Source organism: Nicotiana sylvestris, chromosome 4 (genome assembly GCF_000393655.2).
Source record: "Nicotiana sylvestris chromosome 4, ASM39365v2, whole genome shotgun sequence".
Classification (NCBI taxonomy): Eukaryota; Viridiplantae; Streptophyta; class Magnoliopsida; order Solanales; family Solanaceae; genus Nicotiana; species Nicotiana sylvestris.
In genome coordinates this window covers 121,890,235-121,896,654 of record NC_091060.1, presented here as the reverse complement: position 1 = coordinate 121,896,654, position 6,420 = coordinate 121,890,235, and positions in this window count along the sequence as shown.

Sequence of the window (6,420 nt, the reverse complement as noted above, 5' to 3'; positions counted from 1 at the left end):
AGGACAATGACTACTGTGTTTCATGATATGATACACAAGGAGATTGAAGTATATGTAGATGATGTGATCATAAAATCAAAGCATCAGGTCAACCACGTCGAGGATTTCAGGAAATTCTTCCAGAGGCTTCGCAGGTACAACCTCAAGCTTAACCCCGCCAAGTGTGCATTTGGTGTTCCATCCAGAAAGCTGTTAGGATTCATAGTCAGTCGGTGAGGCACGAGTTGGACCCATAAAAGATCAAAGCCATACAAGATTTGCCCCATCCGAGGAACAAGACTGAAGTGATGAGTCTGTTAGGAAGGCTGAACTACATCAGCAGGTTTATTGCTCAGCTCACGACAACTTGTGAGCCTATTTTCAAGTTGTTGAGGAAGGACGCTGCGATCAAGTGGACTGATGAGTGTGAATAAGCGTTTGACAATATAAAAGGTTACTTGACAAACCCACTTGTGCTGGTTCCGCCAGAACCAGGGAGACCTTTGATTCTTTACTTGACAGTCTTGGAAAATTCATTTGGATGTGTACTGGGGTAGCATGACATCACCGGCAGGAAGGAGCAAGCCATCTATTATCTTAGCAAGAAGTTCATAGCTTATGAGGTTAAGTACACTCACCTGAAAAGGACATGTTGCGCCTTAACTTGGGTGGCACAGAAGTTGAAACATTATTTGTCATCCTACACTACTTACCTCATTTCACGCTTGGATCCATTGAAGTATATCTTTCAAAAGCCTATCCCGACAGGAAGACTTGCAAAATGGCAGATTTTGCTCACAGAGTTTGACATAATCTATGTGACTCGGAATGTAATGAAAGCCTAGGCATTGGCCGATCATTTGGCCTAGAACCCGGTCGATGAAGAGTATGAGCCACTGAGGACTTATTTTCCTGATGAAGAGGTGATGCATATTGATGAACTAGAACAAGCCGAAAAACCAAGCTGGAAACTTTTCTTTGATGGGGCTGCTAACATGAAAGGAGTCGGAATAGGAGCTATGCTTATTTTTGAAACAGGGCATCACTATCCTGTTACGGCTCAACTTCATTTTTATTGTACCAACAATATGGCTGAGTACGAAGCATGCATTTTGGGTTTAAGGTTAGCTGCGGACATGGATGTCCAGGAAGTCTTGGTCTTGGGAGACTTGGACCTTCTGGTACATCAAATTCAAGGAGAATGAGAAACGCGAGATCTGAAGCTCATACCATACCGACAATGCTTACATGATCTTTGCCAACGGTTTAGATCAGTGGAGTTCAGGCATATTCCAAGGGTCCATAATGATGTCGCCAATGCTTTGGCTACCCTAGCATCAATGCTGCACCATCCGGACAAAGCTTATGTCGATCCTTTGCATATTCAAGTCCGAGATCAGCATGCTTATTGTAACATGATTGAAGAAGAACCGGATGGCGAACCATGGTTCCACGATATCACGGAATACATCAGAAAGGGGATATACCCAGTGTAAGCCACGGGGGATTAAAAGAGAACAATTCAACGGTTGGCAAGTGGATTTTTCTTGAGTGGAGGAGTTCTGTATGAAAGAACACCAGACCTGGGATTGTTAAGATGCATAGATGCTAGACAGGCTATGACTGTCATGTCCGAAGTACATTCAGGAGTCTGCGGACTACATATGAACGGATATGTGCTGGCGAAGAAAATTCTCCGAGCAGGTTATTATTGGCTCACCATGGAGCGAGATTTTATTAGTTTTGTGCGCAAATGTCATCAGTGCCAGATACACGGAGATTTGATTCATTCTCCACCATCGGAATTGCACATAATGTCAGCGCCATGGCCCTTCGTCACTTGGGGCATGGATATCATTGGACCAATTGAGCCAGCAACATCCAACGGGCATAGATTCATTCTGGTAGCCATTAATTATTTCACCAAATGAGTTGAGTCCAAAACTTTCAAGTCTGTGACCAAGAAAGCAGTGGTCGATTTTGTTCACTCAAATATCATCTATCGATTTGGAATCCCAAAGGTGATCCGCACGGATAATGGTGCTAATCTTAACAGCAATTTGATAAAAGAGGTATGTCAACAGTTTAAGATTACACACCGCAATTCCACCCCATATCGTCCCAAGCCGAATGGAGCAGTTGAGGCAACCAACAAAAACATAAAGAAGATACTTCGGAAAATGGTAGAAGGTTCGAGGCAATGGCATGAAAAATTACCATTTGCATTGTTGGGTTATCGCACCACTGTCCGTACTTCAGTAGGTGCAACTCCTTATTTGTTGGTATATGAAACTGAAACCGTAATACATGCGGAAGTTGAAATCCCGTCCCTTCAGATTGTCGTTGAAGCTGAGATTGATAATGATGAGTGGATCAAAACTCGTCTGGAGCAGTTGAACTTGATTGATGAAAAAAGATTGGCAGCTGTGTGTCATGTCCAGTTATATCAAAAGAGAATGGCAAGAGCATACAACAAAAAGGTGCGTCCCCGGAAGTTTGAAGTGGGCCAGCAAGTGCTGAAACGCATCCTTCCACATCAGGCTGAGGCAAAAGGCAAGTTCGCCCCGAATTGGCAAGGGCCATTCATTGTAACCAGAGTGTTGTCCAATGGTGCTTTATGTTTAACAGATATCGAAGGAAAATGCATCGACATGGCTATCAATTCTGACGCAGTTAAGAGATATTATGTATGATTTCTTTTAATTGTAATTGTTGTTTGTTTGCATTTGGCATGATATCGGAGAATGAAATGACGGAGGCAATTTGTTCTTCCATCCAAACACTTCAACCTTTGCTTCCCCTTTTGAGCCTTATTTATTCTTTCATACCCCTCTTTTGGAATCAGTAATGAAAATGAAAAAAGGGAGAAAAGAAAAATAATGATAATAAAGACAAAATAAAAGTCACAAGAAAAACAAAGGAAATGGGAACTACGTTTGACCTGATTCCTCAAAGAAGGATACGTAGGCGCCTCACGACTCGGTCATAGTGTAACATAGTGTAACATAGTATAATAAGAATCAAAAATCCCCAAGCAAGAAAAACTGGGGCAGAAGTTGTGTTTATAATTTTGGGAAAGAAAGTTGATTCCAAGAGTTGTAACGTTTTACCCATCAAAATTATTTTAAATTTTTCTTTAGTCGTACACCAGGAACCCATATTGCTATTCACAAGACCTCCCGATCAGTATCCGAGAAGTGCCAAGTTGGGCAAATGGTCTGGAGTAACACTCTGGTCCCCAGCAGAAAAGAAATGAAATGAGAGAATCCCCAGCAGAGAAGAAAGTAAATGAGGGAATCTTGTCAGTAACACCCCAATCCCTAGCTGAAAAGAAATAAAATGAGAGAGTCTTATTGGTGAAAACCTTCACAAGCACCATAGGGCGACGGAAGTTGAGAGAAATAAAATGAGAGAGTCTTATTAGTGAAAACCCCTCGAAGGGCACTATAAGGCGACAGGGAATTGAAAGTGGGCAAACGAGGTAAGGTTTACAGAAATGATCCGTCGAGGCATCAAGCAGAACAAAGATGTTGATTCGGCAAAAGAATTGGGTTGCGGGACCTTTTGAAATGCAAAGTAAGACCATCAGAAAGATTGAGTGATACAATAGACTAGGTTGATTAAGCCGAAATGCACGACATGATCATTGAGATCGGTTACACCATTCAGATAAGTCCTTTTCCTTTTTTCTTTTCAAATAATTATTTAGGAAGATTTTTCTTTTTATCTTTTGAAGTCATCATCTTTCATTTCTTTTGGTTAAAAATATTTATGGTAGTTTGTTTTAAGAAGGATTTTCAAAGCCAACTACCAGTCGCCAACATGGGGCAAGGTAAATGGGGATAAGACAGGCTAAAGATAATGTGACGGGACAAGAAAGACGTCATTATAAGGCCAAATGATGGATTGGTCCAAGATTTCAGGATAGTATGGAGCAAAGGTGGAAAGCAGCGGTGGAGAAGTTGGTGAATACAGAATCATCAATAAGCTCGGGAGTTATTAGCCAAGTTGCAAGATGGTCGAACAACACAAAACATGGAAAAGAGCGAAAGGGAAAACCATCCCCAGCAGGAACGTCCCCCACGTTTTAAAATAACAAATTTTCTTTGATTTGAAGCAGGGACAGGAAACGTTATTGATAACGGAAAGACATGCCACAAGAAAGATTGTCAAACTGCGACAGAAAATTTTCTTTCATTTCGAAAATTTTCTGGAAGTCTAACACAAGTTTTGAGGGAAGCAATATCCCCAGCAGTTTTTGGAAGAAGGCAATACAAGTTTTAAAGAAAGCAATTTCGGGAGGAAGATAACACAAGTCTTAAGAGAAGTAATTCCAGCGGAAGGAAAACACCAGCTTTAAGGGAAGTAGTCTTTGAAGGAGGAAAATAACATATTTTCGAATGAAACACCGGTGTTATCCCCAGCAGTTTTCAGAGGAATGAAACACCAGTTTTTGAGGGAAGCAGTTCTGAAAGAAGGTAATTCAAGTTAGAAGGAAAATGGTTCAGGAGGCAGGAAGGAACAACGGCAATAGAACGTATTTTTAAGAAGTAGTTGAAGTCAGAAGCCCGCCTGGAGAATGGAGGTGTTATATTTTTAGGAAGTTGTTGAAGTCAGGAGCCCGCCTGGAGAATGGAGGTTATTATATTTTCAAGTTGTAGTCGAAGTCAGGAGCCCGCCTGGAGAATGGAGGTGTTATATTTTTAAGTCATAATAGAAGTCAGGAGCCCGCCTGGAGAATGGAGGTGTTATATTTTTAAGTCATAATAGAAGTCAGGAGCCCACCTGGAGAATGGAGGTGTTATATTTTTAAGAAGTTGTTGAAGTCAGGAGCCTTCCTGGAGAATGGAGGTTGTTATATTTTCAAGTTGTAGTCGAAGTCAGGAGCCCGCTTGGAGAATGAAGGTGTTATATTTTTAAGAAGTTGTTGAAGTCAGGAGCCCGCCTGGAGAATGAAGGTTATTATATTTTCAAGTTGTAGTCGAAGTCAGGAGCCCACCTGGAGAATGAAGATGTTATATTTTTAAGTCATAATAGAAGTCAGGAGCCCGCCTGGAGAATGGAGGTGTTATATTTTTAAGTCATAATAGAAGTCAGGAGCCCGCCTGGAGAATAGAGGTGTTATATTTTTAAGAAGTTGTTGAAGTCAAGAGCCCGCCTGGAGAATGGAGGTTGTTATATTTTCAAGTTGTAGTCGAAGTCAGGAGCCCGCCTGGAGAATGGAGGTGTTATATTTTTAAGAAGTTGTTGAAGTCAGGAGCCCGCCTGGAGAATGGAGGTTGTTATATTTTCAAGTTGTAGTCGAAGTCAGGAGTCCGCCTGGAGAATGGAGGTGTTATATTTTTAAGTCATAATAGAAGTCAGGAGCCCACCTCCGAAGTCAGGAGCCCACCTGGAGAATGGAGGTGTTATATTTTTAAAAAGTTGTTGAAGTCAGGAGCCTGCCTGGAGAATGGAGGTTGTTATATTTTCAAGTTGTAGTCGAAGTCAGGAGCCCGCCTGGAGAATGGAGGTGTTATATTTTTAAGTCATAATAGAAGTCAGGAGCCCGCCTGGAGAATGGAGGTGTTATATTTTTAAGAAGTTGTTGAAGTCAGGAGCCCACCTGGAGAATGGAGGTTGTTATACGTTCAAGTTATAGTCAAAGTCAGGAGCCCACCTGGAGGATGGAGGTATTATCTTTAAATTGCTTATTGAAGTCAAGAGCCCGCCTGGAGAATGAAGGTATTATCTTTTAAGTCATAATAGAAGTCAGGAGCCCGCCTAGAGAATGGAGGTGTTATATTTTTAAGAAGTTTTTGAAGTCAGGAGCCCGCCTGGAGAATGGAGGTGTTATATTTTTAAGTCGTTGACTAAGTCAGGAGCCCGCCTGGAGAATGGAGGTGTTATATTTTTAAGTCGTTGTTGAAGTCAGGATCCAGCCTGGAGAATGGAGGTGTTATATTTTTAAGTCGTTGACGAAGTCAGGAGCCCGCCTGGAGAATGGAGGTATTATCTTTAAGTTGTTTATTGAAGTCAGGAGCCCGCCCGGAGAGCGGAGGGTTACAACAAAGATCCCCAGCATAAATTAAAGTTTAGAAGTCGGAAGGAAGGCAACACTAGTCAGAAGAAGGCAGTTCAAGCTTCGAAGGAAAATAATTCGAAGCTCACAAGAAGGAAATAAGCAGTTCAAATTCGAAATCAAGAGAAGACTACGAGTCAAGACAAAAAGAAAGAAACATCAGAGGAAACACCAGTCAGCAAGACATCAAAGCAACAAGAGACACAAGAGCAAGACTGAAGATCTAGATAAGATTTTGTAATTCATAGACTATAGTTTAGTCTAGCTTCTTGTTTTCTTTTAGCATGATGTAATAAGGAGGTCAGTAAGTAGCGATAGCAGCAGCAATAGCAGTAACAGTAAATCCACAGCTTCTCGGTAGTCCCAACTACCAAAACTTC